The 14206-nt window shown below is 36.6% G+C and overlaps 1 protein-coding gene across 3 annotated transcripts in view; it reads left to right on the top strand.

Annotated features, from left to right (window-relative positions):
- Positions 1–14206, top strand: part of ADAMTS6 (ADAM metallopeptidase with thrombospondin type 1 motif 6) — a 292419-nt gene that overhangs the window by 148976 nt on the left and 129237 nt on the right. The window lies entirely within an intron of this gene.

The following is a 14206-nucleotide window of genomic DNA, read 5'->3' on the forward strand; positions in this document are numbered from 1 at the left end:
GCTCTTTCTGACCCTATACTTTGCAATATTAATTTTGGAATTTTAGTGTTAGTTCCTATGAAAAATACCTAATAGGATTTTCATTAACTTTTTTTAAATGGCATTGATATGTTAATAAGCATTTTGCATGATTCTTGAGTGTTTTTCCATATACTGAATCAATACTTGTTCTTATATAGGGTAAAGTCCAGAACCTAGGTTGAGCTTCAGTGAAAGGGCAATCCAGGGATTGTTATGCCCCAGAGAAGAGAAATCCTGCTGGATAGGGCAGGTGGTGAAATTAGGCCTTTGCCCTCTCTCTGATGGGTGAGTTGCAGTTTTTAAGACCCTGTGTTATTTTAAGTTGTGTTTAAAAATACTGTTTGTTTATGAAAAAAAGAAATGGTTAGCAATCAGAGTTTCAAACTCATAATTTCATTTATTTTTCCTACAGAATTTAAAAGTTTTGGTCAAACAGGACAGAACAAGCCTAATGGCATCATCTTTTTCCTTTTAAGCCGTATTCCACAGCTGCTGTCTTCTCCATTCCTTTGGCTTTAACATTGTATTTTTGCTTGGAGCACAAAGCATAAGTGTCAGCAATTCTTAACAAAAGCACACAAAAGTATGAATAAAATGACACTCTAGGGCAGCCCCCGTGGCCCAGTGGTTTAACACTGCCGCCTTCAGCCCGGGATACGATCCTGGACACACCCGGGATCGAGTCCCATGTTGGGCTCCCTGCACGGAGCCTGCTTCTCCCTCTGCCTGTCTCTCTTTCTCTCTCTCTCTCTCTCTCTCTCTCTCTCATGAATAAATAAATAAAATCTTTTAACAAAATAACACTATAGTATAAAAAGTAACTTGAATAATGTAACTGGTTGTTCCTGTGCTGTAGACATGTAGGGCTTGCTCCCTCTCCCATTTGATTAGTTAGGTCTATTTTATTTTTTAAGGTTTTATTTTTAAGTAATTTCTCCACCCATTGTGGGGCTCAAACACACAACCCCGAGATCAAGAGTCACATGCTCTACTGACTGAGCCAGCCAGGCACCCCAGTTGGGTCTATTTAAAGCGAATTATTCTAACTAATTAATTTAGCACATTATATTCAATTCACATCATTAGGACTTTAGTAGTTTAGTCTCGCAGCAGTCCTTGGATGAAAATCAGTCAGGAAATTGTCAATATCATGAAAGTCTGCAGATAGCTGTGTGTATCCCAGAGTGTGGAGCATAAGAGAACCTAGGGTACCTACTCAGGACTTTAACACCCCAAAGCCAAATGGATCTCTGCTCAAAAAGAAATGGAATACTGGTCAGGATCTCAGAGTCTGGGGAGCAGGTGAAAGAAACAAGGGATTCATTTACTAAAACTTGGGTATAAGGTAGTGTCTTCTTCACTAGAAATAGGACCAGAGGCTAATGATTACAATTACTTTAAAAACTAGAGAACCAGATCAACGGTATGCCATGTTTTAATACTGCTTCACAAAGCTATGGTCTTTAAAATCTCCCTAACAGTGAACAAAATTGGTCCCAGAACCAATGAGCAGAGTTGAGGCTTCCTGTGAATTATGTAACTCCAGTTAGGTAATTACAAGAAAGAGGGGCAGAGAAAAGTAAAGTTCATCATAGTTGAGTATGGAATTCATGTCAGATTCTTTGGAACCCATGCTTTACAAGAGAATGTTTATTAGATCTGCATTTTAACCTTGTGAAACTACCCAGTTTATCCAAAATAAATCTCTGCTGATAGATTTTTCATCCATTTCACTAAGCCTCTAAGCCTTCATCACCAATCCTTAAAGTCTGATTACATGCTAAATACTGTGAATAAAATTAAATATAAAAAATACTTTCTGGAGGAGGGGCAAGATGGCGGAAGAGCAGGGTCCCCAAATCACCTGTCCCCACCAAATTACCTAGATAACCTTCAAACCATCCTGAAAATTTACGAATTCGGCCTGAGATGTAAAGAGAGACCAGCTGGAATGCTACAGTGAGAAGAGTCCGCGCTTCTATCAAGGTAGGAAGACGGGGAAAAAGAAATAAAGGAACAAAAGGCCTCCGAGGGGGAGGGGCCCCGCGAGGAGCCGGGCTGAGGCCGGGGCGAGTGTCCCCAGGACAGGAGAGCCCCGTCCCGGAGGAGCAGGAGCTGCACCAACCTTCCCGGGGGGGGCGGAAAGGGGCTCGCAGGGAGTTGGAGCAGGACCCAGGAGGGCGGGGATGCCCTCGGGCTCCCGGGGACACTAACAGACACCTGCGCCCCGGGGGAGTGCTCCGAGCTCCCTAAGGGCTGCAGCGCGCACTGCGGGACCGACCGGAGCAGCTCGGAGGGGCTCGGGAGCGGCTCCAGGGAGGGAGCTGCAGGGCGGGAGCGTGAATCCACCAGCGCAGGCCCCGGAGCACAGGGCGCCGGGACACAGCCCAGGATCCGGCCTCCCCCGGGACAGGCAGAGGCCGGGAGGGCCCAGGACAGCGAGGACGCTCCTGCCCCGAGCTGAGCAGATCAGCGGCCCCGCCCCGGAGCCTCCAGGCCCTGCGGACAGAGAGCCCCGTAGTTCCTGCGGAGGCTGAATCCAGGCTTCCAGAGTTGCCATAGCAACTGCGACTGTTCCTCCTGGGGCCTGGCGGGGTAAACAACCCCCGCTGAGCCCGGCAGCAGGCAGGGGCAGAGCAGCTCCCCCAAGTGCTAACACCTGAAAATCAGCACAGCAGGCCCCTCCCCCAGAAGACCAGCTAGAGGGACCAGTGATACTCCCCCGTGTTCCAATACAACTTGTTTTTGGCCACTCTGCACTGAGCAAAATGACTAGAAGGAAAACCTCACTTCAAAAGAAAGAATCAGAAACAGCCCTCTCTCCCACAGAGTTACAAAATCTGGATTACACTTCAATGTCAGAAAGCCAATTCAGAAGCACTATTCTACAGCTACTGGTGGCTCTAGAAAAAAGCATTAAGGCCTCACGAGACTTCATGACTGCAGAATTTAGATCCAATCAGGCAGAAATTAAAAATCAATTGAATGAGATGCAATCCAAACTAGAAGTCCTAAGGACGAGGGTTAACGAGGTGGAAGAACGAGTGAGTGACATAGAAGACAAGTTAATGGCAAAGAGGGAAACTGAGGAAAAAAGAGACAATCAATTAAGGGACCATGAAGACAGATTAAGGCAAATAAATGACACTCTAAGGAAGAAAAACCTACGTTTAATTGGGGTTCCCGAGGGCGCCGAAAGGGACAGAGGGCCAGAATATGTATTTGAACAAATCCTAGCTGAAAACTTTCCCAATCTGGGAAGGGAAACAGGCATTCAGATCCAGGAAATAGAGAGATCCCCCCCTAAAATCAATAAAAACCGTTCAACACCTCGACATCTAATAGTGAAGCTTGCAAATTCCAAAGATAAAGAGAAGATCCTTAAAGCAGCAAGAGACAAGAAGTCCCTGACTTTCATGGGGAGGAATATTAGGGTAACAGCAGACCTCTCCACAGAGACGTGGCAGGCCAGAAAGGGCTGGCAGGATATATTCAGGGTCCTAAATGAGAAGAACATGCAACCAAGAATACTTTACCCAGCAAGGCTCTCATTCAAAATGGAAGGAGAGATAAAGAGCTTCCAAGACAGGCAGGAACTGAAAGAATATGTGACCTCCAAACCAGCTCTGCAAGAAATTTTAAGGGGGACTCTTAAAACTCCCCTTTAAGAAGAAGTTCAAGTAACTCTGAACGTGAATGGGCTTAATGACCCCATCAAAAGGCGCAGAGTTTCAGACTGGATAAAAAAACAGGACCCATCTATTTGCTGTCTGCAAGAGACTCATTTTAGACAGAAGGACACCTACAACCTGAAAATAAAAGGTTGGAGAACCATTTACCATTCAAATGGTTCTCAAAATATACCCTAAAAACTATAGAACACTTCTGAAAGAAATTGAGGAAGACACAAAGAGATGGAAAAATATTCCATGCTCATGGATTGGCAGAATTAATATTGTGAAAATGTCAATGTTACCCAGGGCAATTTACACGTATAATGCAATCCCTATCAAAATACCATGGACTTTCTTCAGAGACTTAGAACAAATTATTTTAAGATTTGTGTGGAATCAGAAAAGACCCCAAACAGCCAGGGGAATTTTAAAAAAAGAAAACCATATCTGGGGGCATCACAATGCCAGATTTCAGGTTGTACTACAAAGCTGTGTTCATCAAGACAGTGTGGTACTGGCACAAAAACAGACATATAGATCAATGGAACAGAACAGAGAACCCAGAAGTGGACCCTGAACTTTATGCTCAACTAATATACGATAAAGGAGGAAAGACGATCCACTGGAAGAAAGACAGTCTCTTCAATAAATGATGCTGGGAAAATTGGACATCCACATGCAGAAGAATGAAACTGGACCACTCTCTTGCACCATACACAAAGATAAACTCAAAATAGATGAAAGATCTAAATGTGAGACAAGATTCCATCAAAATCCCAGAGGAGAACTCAGGCAACACCCTTTTTGAACTTGGCCACAGTAACCGGAGAAGGACAAACAGTGTATGTTCTCATTCATTTGGGGAATATGAATAATAGCGAAAGGCAATATAAGGGAAGGGAGAAGAAATGTGTGAGAAATATCAGAAAGGGAGACAGAACATAAAGACTTCTAACTCTGGGAAATGAACTAGGGGTGGTGGAGGGGGAGGAGGGTGGGGGTGAATGGGTGACGGGCACTGAGGGGTACACTTGACGGGATGAGCACTGGGTGTTATTCTGTATGTTGGTAAATTGAACACCAATAAAAATTAATAAAAAAAAATACTTTCTGTTTGTTGAAGTAACTAGTAAAAATGGATCCTGGTGTCAAGCCATACTTAGGCTTAAAGATTCATTATTAACAGTCACTTTGGAAGATAGTTTGGCAGTTTCTAACAAAACTAAATGTACTCCTATCATAGGATCCAACAATACCTAAAAATGTGCAAATCAAACTATTACAGCTTTTAGAACATATTACAGAAGTATATCCCCATGAACTTAGGTTAAAGAAGGATTTTTTAAAAATAAGACATAAAAGGAACACCTGGCTAGTGTAATCAGTTAAGTGCCTGACTCTTGGTTTCTCTTCACATCATGATCATATAAGCATGTTCAAGTATTAAATATACAAGTATTTGAACATTTTACAAAAGAAGAAATCCAAATGGTCAATATTCATATAAAAATGTGTTTAACCTAATTTATAATAAAGGAAATACAAAGTATACCCACCATGATTACCACAAATTTAAAAGTCTGATAATATCAACTATGGGGGAGATGTGGTACAACCAGGATTCTTATGCACCGCAGGTAAGAATCTATTTTGGTGTAACCATTTTGAAAAGATGTTTGATATTATCTAATAAAATTGAAATTTAACCTAAGTCATGACCCAACAATTTACTTTCCACATATATCCTAAAGCAGTGATTCTCAAACTGCGGTCCATTGATCTCTGGGATTTATGAAGCACTTTTGAATCAAACTATTTTCATAACACTAAGGCCTAATGTGCCTTTTATTTTTTTTTTCATTGAAGCTGTGTTGATGTTTACACTGATTGTACAAAATCGATGGTGAGTATAAGTACTGGCACCCCAGCATAATCAAGGCAACCATACCATTAAGTCATTATATTTGTTATTGCCATGTCACTTTTACTTAAGATTGTTCTTGATGCAAAAGAAATAATTATTAATGTAATATTAATAATTATTAATTTTATTAAAGCATATATATATCTTTTATAAAGTAATCTGTGTCACAGAGTGGGAATTATGTAAAGCATAAAGCACTCTGCTCCGTATCTTTGTCTGATGGTTGTCACAAAGAAAAGAACTTGAGCCATTGTTTGAGATGAACTAGCTGCTTTTTTCCTGGAACACAATTTTTATTTGAAAGAAGAAATGAGAAACTATGGGTAGTTGGCAGAAATTCTCTTTAAAAATAAACAAATGAGCTTATTATTCAAGGAAAACAACTTATACTGTTTATTACCAATGATAAAATTTGAACTTTTTATCAAAAATCAGAATTTGGGAAAAGTTATATTTGTCATTATAAATTTGACAGCTTCCTAATATTTAAAGACTTTTCGGGATCCCTGGGTGGTGCAGCAGTTTAGCGCCTGCCTTTGGCCCAGGGCCCGATCCTGGAGACCCAGGATCGAATCCCACGTCGGGCTCCCGGTGCATGGAGCCTGCTTCTCCCTCTGCCTATGTCTCTGCCTCTCTCTCTATCTCTGTGTGACTATCATAAATAAATTAAAAAAAAAAAAGACTTTTCTTTTTTTCTCTTTTTAAGACTTTTCTGATGAGATTGGGTGATATTAGTAAAACCAGATTCAAAAAGACCATTGGTATGGTTTCAGAATAAGTATTTCAACTAACCTTTAAAAAATTATTTGCCAAGTTTAAAAACTCCTACAATTATCTGAAAGGGTTATAAAAATACTCTTCCCCTTTCCCCCTACATATTAGCGTGAAGTCAGATTTTCATCATATATTTCAACCAAAACAAAATACCACAGAAGGTTGAATGAAGCAGCTGATATGAGAACCCAGCTATTTGTGAGTAACCCAGACACTAAAGAGACTAGCAAAAGGGGACACCTGGGTGGCTCAGCGGTTTAGCGCCTGCCTTCCGCCCAGGACGTGATCCTGGAGTTCCCAGGATTGAGTCCCACATCAGACTCCCTGCATGGAGTCTGTTTTTCTCTCTGCCTATGTCTCTCTCTCTTTCTCTCTCTGTCTCATGAATAAATAAATAAAGTCTTTTATAGAAAAAAAAGACTAGCAAAAGTATAATTAAACAACATTGCTGTTTTCACTGAAATTCTTCCATTGTTTACAATAAAATATTTTCTCATTTTTAATTTTTAAGATGGCAAATATCACTCCAAATGACATCATAAACAAAAGATTTTTGGGGTCTCCACTATTTTTTAGAATGTAAAAGATCCTCAGACCAATAGTTTAAAAACTGTTGTGAAGATTCTCTTCTATCCATGACTGGGAGATGTGTTCAAGAATGCTCATAGCAGCATTGTCTATAATAGCCCCGTAAGAGGAACCATCCTAAATTCATTACCACAGAATGGATAATTAAATAGCGTATTTGCAATGGAAACCTGTAAATGAAGATGAGTGATATACATGACATTCTCTTTAAAAATTGTTGAATGAAAGAAGCAAGTTATAAAAGGACATCTACGTGTGATTTCAGTTCTATAGATTTCAAAACCAGGGAAAATTAACATACGTCATTTAGAGTTGTCATAGAGAATGATTATCACAAAAGTCAGGATAATGGTTCTCTCTCTTAGGGGAGGAAGAAGAATATGAAGGTGAGGCAAACTTTTATTCTGAAACATTCTATTTCTTAGATTTAGGAAAGATAATGAGGATGTTTCTTTATAATTATCCTTTAAAATGTAAATATGTTTGATTGTCTCTTAAGTTTGCTGGATATGTTTCATATAGTACGCATGTGAGACTAAAACTCACAAAACAAAACAACAAATGAAAAATATCATTGGAAAACATGAAAAGAGAGTTAATTGGACTGGTTACAAATTTGATTTGTGTTGGATGCATTGCCTGTTATGGAACTCAAATAGTGTCAATAAGCCATTAAATTTTTATGTTATTTTTAAACTAAGCTGAGGTTTATCTTGTAGCAGTTTTTGTAAGAATGATTCATGAGACCTCTATTCCTTGAGTTTTTGTTCAAAATGATTTTTATACTCACTTTGGCTGAGTCATTACTCTGCGGTAAGCTGGTATTAAATGTCACCATGGTGAAACCTGAGGGTAATCTGATTGTTTTACCATTTTGGTAATTTGTTATTTTGCCCCAGTTGCCTAAAATATATCTTAATTTTGAAGCCCAATAAGTTAACTAAAACTGTGGCTCTGTGTGAACTCATTCCATGTCAGTTTTTCCCAGGACATCAAATAGTTTACTTTTGATTAGTTTTTAGCCATTTTTATTTCTCGAAAGTTTTCTTGCATTTTTTTATAATCACTTTTATTTCTGTTTTATTATTTTGTCTCTTTTCTGGGGGGACAACAATGATATATGATATGTTGGATTTCTTTACTTTGACCCTTTTAAACTCTGTCAGTTTTCATTTTGCTTGCTTTTTCACTCCTGTGAGAAATGCTTTTAGCAGTTGCCTATTTTTTTTTCTTTTTTTTGCTACTTCAGCATGGCCTTTTTCCTGTGATAGTTTTATTTTCCTTTCACTTATTTCCTCTCATAGTTCATGTTTTCAACCCCTGTCTTGTCATATCTTCCCTGATTGCTTGTATCTCTGCATTAAATACTTGTTTTTATTTAAAAAATGATAGCTTAAGTTTGTTTGAAATAATATGTGTCCAGTTTTTATCTTTCCTAAACCAACATTTTTTTTTCCTGCTAAATGTCTATTTGTGTTTTTCTGTTCTGATTACTTATTTATTCAATATACTTGTAGATACACTTCTTGTCCTTTGGACTCATGTCTTTGAACAAGTTAGATTTTTCTGGATGAACTATTTGTAAGTTTATGATGGGCAGGGACCAGAGCTATTGTCTCATTAGGAATTTATTAGTGATGTAGAGTGGTGCATGTGATTCAAGTTCTTTAACACTGTATTCCTTTATAAAACTTTTAGCAAGATAGAATCTCTCTTTTGCCTTTCCTTACTGACCGATTCCTTCCTACAGATATGATTTGTGTGACTCCAATACAAATAAGCCCAGCCCCTTCTTCTTCTGATGACTAGAACAAGGGTGTATATTCCAATAGTTTACATCCTTACTCCAGTCGTTCACAAGAAGGTATTGCTGGTTTTACCCCCTGGATTATTGAACATAACTTTAGAGAAATATGCCTGGCTTTTGTGCTGAGATCTTCAGTTATTGTTGTTTTCTGTATGTGTCTTGCTGCATTCATCTCTGATTTTTCTGAATTCAGTCATCCTTTCCCATTCATTATAATGTTGTGGTTTATGGTTTTAGTGGTTTTCTACATTTCATTAAGTGCAGAATTTTTGTTTCTTTCTCTTATTTTTCCTTACTGCCTTTGGGTGATATCTTAGAGAAAAAAGGTAGGAAACTTTTTCCTTAACAATGTCGAAATAAGATGCCTCCTTTAAAATTTTGAGATAGGAACAGAAACAATAAGACATGAGAAAAGAAATTTTTGGTTTTTTCTTGAATCCACTAGATTTAGATGAGATCTTCAACATTCAATTTATCTCCTAGGAAGAAGACAAAATGAAAAGCCTACTTTATTTTTGTAGAAACTGAGAATTTGGGCTTTAGTTAGTTTGTTTTAAATTTATACTAATTTGAAGTAATTTGCTTTTAGAATTACTTAGGTTTTCATAATTGAGTAGGTTATCCTAATCAACTACAATCTTCTCTCTCTTATTGGATTTGAGATTTAACTTTACCCTACTTATAAGCTAATAAATTGGCCTATAACTGTCAAATGGATGCTAGCAAAAGACATGAAATTCCTCAGAGACAAAGGATTTTATTACAGCAGCAGTAAACAACATAAGCATCAGCATATTTATTTGGTTTCTCTTGGCCCCTAATCCCACAGGGGCAACACAATATGGCCTAGGTGAATGCTTCATACACAGTGGGTTTGCATCACAACTGAGAAACATTGAGCTTGGGGAAATCTACCACTTTTAGAGCAAGTAGTAAGTAAAACCTGCTTTTTGTCCAGGGGGGAATGTTTCCTCATTTCTCAAAAATTATCCTGTGAAATGGACTGGTTAAAGCATAAGGTTTGCAGACTTGGAATACCCAGCAAAATGTGGAGAATCACAAGAAGCCCAGGGAGACTGTCTCCCAATGTCTCAATCTCTCTATCTCTCTGTGTCTAGCCTCTCTCTCTCAATGTATGTTCATAAAACCCTCCTCAAATGAGAATCTTTACCTTTATATAATATGAACTGTTTTATTAAATACATAAAACCAACCATGGAAGTGTTGTCTTGCTACTGCTGTTCACTTGTGAGGGTGGGTCCCATGTTCACCAAAGTCTCTTTTGTTCTTGTTCTTGTTTTTGTTCTCATTCTCTTTCTTTTTAAAAAAATATTATTTGTGAAACTCAAGAGGAGAGCATTGAGTTTATTTTATATTTGTTGATCTATTTCTATCTATCTATCATTTATCTATGTATCCTTAGTTCTTCGCACAGCATCATTATCAGTCCCACAAGGAGCGTTCTTACTTAACATATGTAAATATGTATTTGTTTCTGTAATCCCATTTCCCATTCCACTTTCTTTTCTTCCATAGATAGCTACTCTAATATATTTGATATGTATATTTGAATCCATATGTATCCTTGTAAAATATAACAGATTGTTTATATATGTATGCATCTGTTTTTTGTATACATAAACCACATCTTCTTTATCCATTCATCTTTCGATGGACGTCTGTTTTTTAATCTTTTAAGTTTGAAATGATTTCAAGCTTACAGAAAAATTGATAGAGTAGGAAGATTTCCCACGTGCTGTTTACTCAGATTCAAAATCATTAATATTTTACCATGTTTGCTTTATATCTCTCTTCCTGTATATGTACATGTATTATTTTTCTGAACTACCTGAGAATAAGTTGTAGACATGTGTCTTATCCCTAAATATTTCAGTCTTTTTCCTAAAAGAAAAGATAATGTCTTCTATAGCACAGTATAACTATTAAACTGGAAAATTTAACATTGATATAATATTATCAAATATGCAGTCCATATTCAATTTTCACCAATTGTCCTAGCAATGTCTTTTATAGCTTCCCCCTGCCTAATCCAGTTTGCATAGCATTTAGTTGTTTCCCTTTTGTCTTTAATCTGGACCAAGTTCTTGGCTTTTTTTGGTTATTTGAGTGTGTATGTAATTTTTGCTTATATATATATATATATATATATATATATATATATGATATAATACTATAGATATTTTCCCTTTTCTTAATTTTTTCCAGTGTTTTTAAGATCCACCCATATTTATAGGTAGACATTATTTTGTTTGCTGTTTCCAATTTCTGCTTAGTATCCCATGATACACATCTTCCAACATTTTTCATTCCCCAGTGACAGATACCTAGATTATCTTCAGCAACTCGCTATTATAAATAACTCTGTCATGAACATCCTCAGACATGTTCCCTTTGGGGATATTCCTGGGATGCATATTCAAGAATAGAATCCTTAGTTATAAAATATCTGCCTATTTAATTTGACAGAGTACTGCTGAATTGTTCTCCAGAATAGCTGCCTGGACCTCAGTACAACTATTGTACACTAAGCTCCCAGTTTCTCTACACCACTGTCAACACTTAGTTCTAGGTAACATTCTAAATTTTTGCCAGTATCATGGTTCTAGAGTGGGCTGTTACTTATTCTTTCTGATCATTAATGGGTTTCACTTCTTTTACCAACTCTTCCCTGAGATAGACTTTCCCCAGGAGGGAACCTATCTTTATTTTACCTTATTTTTTTTAATTTCAAGTTTTTATTCAGATTCTAGTTAGTTGACATAGACGGTAAAATTGGTTTCAGCTGTAGAATTTAGTAATTCATCACTTACGTCTGATGCTCATCACAAGTACCCTTCTTAATCCCCATCACCCTTCTAGCCCATCCCCTGTCCACCTCCCCCAGTCAATGCTCAAGTTTATTCTCTGTAGTTAAGTTTATGTTTTTTTTTCTCTCCCTCTTTCTCTTTTTTCCCCTTTCCCCTCTGTTCATCTGTTTTGTCTCTTAAATTCCATAAATGAGTGAAGTCATATGGCATTTTTCTTTCTTGACTGACTGATTAAGGAAACCTATCTTTAAATATTTATATGTGTGTGTGTTAACTACTCCAGCCTGATCAGCCTATTAGAGGGATCTTTTGAAGTTGATGTCGTGAATAGCAGTGGTAAACTCCCATCACCATAAGTGAACTCTTTAACATTGGTCAGGCCATTGCTGGAATTTCTTATATGTGAAATACAAGCTACAAAAGTATACATTCTCCTAGACAACTGAAATCTAAGTCCTTTAAGATAACTATCTGCATCTGACACCTAAAGATTGTTGGTAGAAATAGAACTTGTAATGTTTTCACCTTCATATACTTGAATTCATGAATTTTTTTAAAAAATATTCAAGTGTAGTTGACATACAATGTTACATTAGTTTCAGGTGTACAACATAGTAATTTGACAGGTTTTTACATTATGCAATGCTCACCACAAGCGTAGCTACCATCTGACACCATATAACGCTATTACAATATGACTGTTTTAGTATTCCCTATGCTGTGACTTTTGTTCCTATGATTTATTCATTCTGTAACTGGAAGCCTGTATTTCCCACTCTCTTCACTTGTTTTGCCCATATCCCTACCCCTCTGGCATCATTTTGTTCTGTATATTTATAGGTCTGATTCTGCTTTTGTCTATTCATTCGTTTTTTTCACATATGAGTGAAATCAAATGAGTTTTGTCTTTCTCAGTCTGAATTATTTCACTTAGGCTAATATCTTCTAGGTCCATCCGTGTTGTTATAAATTACACAATATTTATCTTTTAATTGCAAAGGATAAAATTTCTGAAGTACTGTAAATATTAGCATGCAAAAAAATAGAATTTTATATGCATCTTTTAAATATATCAGTTGAATCTAAATGCCATAGTATTTTGGTAACTTTCATTATACACTTAAAAATATGTATTAATAAAAGGCTCTTGTTTTATAGTCAAAATTCACATCATTTTTTCCCTCCTTTAACTCAATATATCCGCTCCTTCTTTCTCAACCAGAATACTATCCTGATGTATATTCTAAGATATATTTTTATACTTAAAAGTATTTTAATTATATCATATCACTATCACAAAAATGTATACATTGTGATTACATTTACAAAAATTCCTTTGATAATAAAGGAAAAAATTTTCCCTGGATTATATATTCATTACATTACAATCATTGTTAGTCAATTATTGATCAGCAAAACATATATGTATAGCATCAAAAATTTTTTTTAAAAACTCATCAACTGTTCATTTGATTATATCCTCTTCTAAACTTGATGAAAACTAGAAATTACATGCTATTCAGTCATTAAAATAATTCTCTTTTTCAACATTGATACGAAATGCTTCTAAGTATCTCTTGACACCCATGTTTTTAGACCACAAAGCAGTGAACTAATTAATGTAAAATTACAGATAGGTAAAGGATAAGTTTTTCTTTTATAAGGTGGGAGAAATAAGATATAAAATGGAGAAGCTTTGCTTTTTTTCTTAGAAGATAGTACATAAGGAAGCTGAAGATCTTGAAAATTATTTTCTTAAAGTCTTCTGTGTTTGCCTATACCCATCTTCATATGACTCAGGAATATGTAATAAGGCTGCTGCTAAAAGGAAATAATTTTTTAAAGCTATCATCATTTGAAAAGAATCATAGTAGTATTCACATGATAGCATCAGTCTTTGAGAGAAGTATACAATATTGTTTATTGAATTATAAATTTACATTAAGGAGCTTTTTATGTAACTCCATGGCTGATTGTTTTGACATAATTATATCTAATTCTGTAAACTCTACCATCATGTTCCTAGAAGATCATTCAAAGAGACTGATTCCAGTGTGTTGGGGTCAAACAAGAAAACTAAATACTGGTGTTCATGGAAGGTCATTTGGTGTTTTAATTTAAGGCTCTGGATATATACTCTTCTGTATTTCTCTTCCTTTGCTTATGTTAGTTCCTCCATGTGAATTACTAGTTTCTTTTCCTTGTCCCACATATGATATGACTTTATTATGACTCTTACTGTATTTATGAAAACCAATCCTTTCAGCTTCCTAAACACGTCTCAGATCTAATCCCACTTCTCTATCCAGTGCCCCATTCAGACCTACACCATTTGTCATTTGGTAATCATCTTCTATCTGCTTTCCATGCCTCCATTCTCTTCCCACTCCAGGGTCTCCACCATAGAATTATTATAATGACCTGTCTAAAATACAGATACAATTCTAACATTCTCCTTCTCTGAAATCTTAAGTTGCTCTTACCCACAAATCTTCAGTGTTTGTATCCTGCCAAAAGTATTAATATTTACTTTCACTTATTGTAATTCTCTGTTCTCAGCTACCTTTCCAATTTTTTCTCCAGCAATTAT

Source organism: Nyctereutes procyonoides, unplaced genomic scaffold (assembly GCF_905146905.1).
Source record: "Nyctereutes procyonoides isolate TBG_1078 unplaced genomic scaffold, NYPRO_anot_genome, whole genome shotgun sequence".
NCBI classification, from domain to species: domain Eukaryota; kingdom Metazoa; phylum Chordata; class Mammalia; order Carnivora; family Canidae; genus Nyctereutes; species Nyctereutes procyonoides.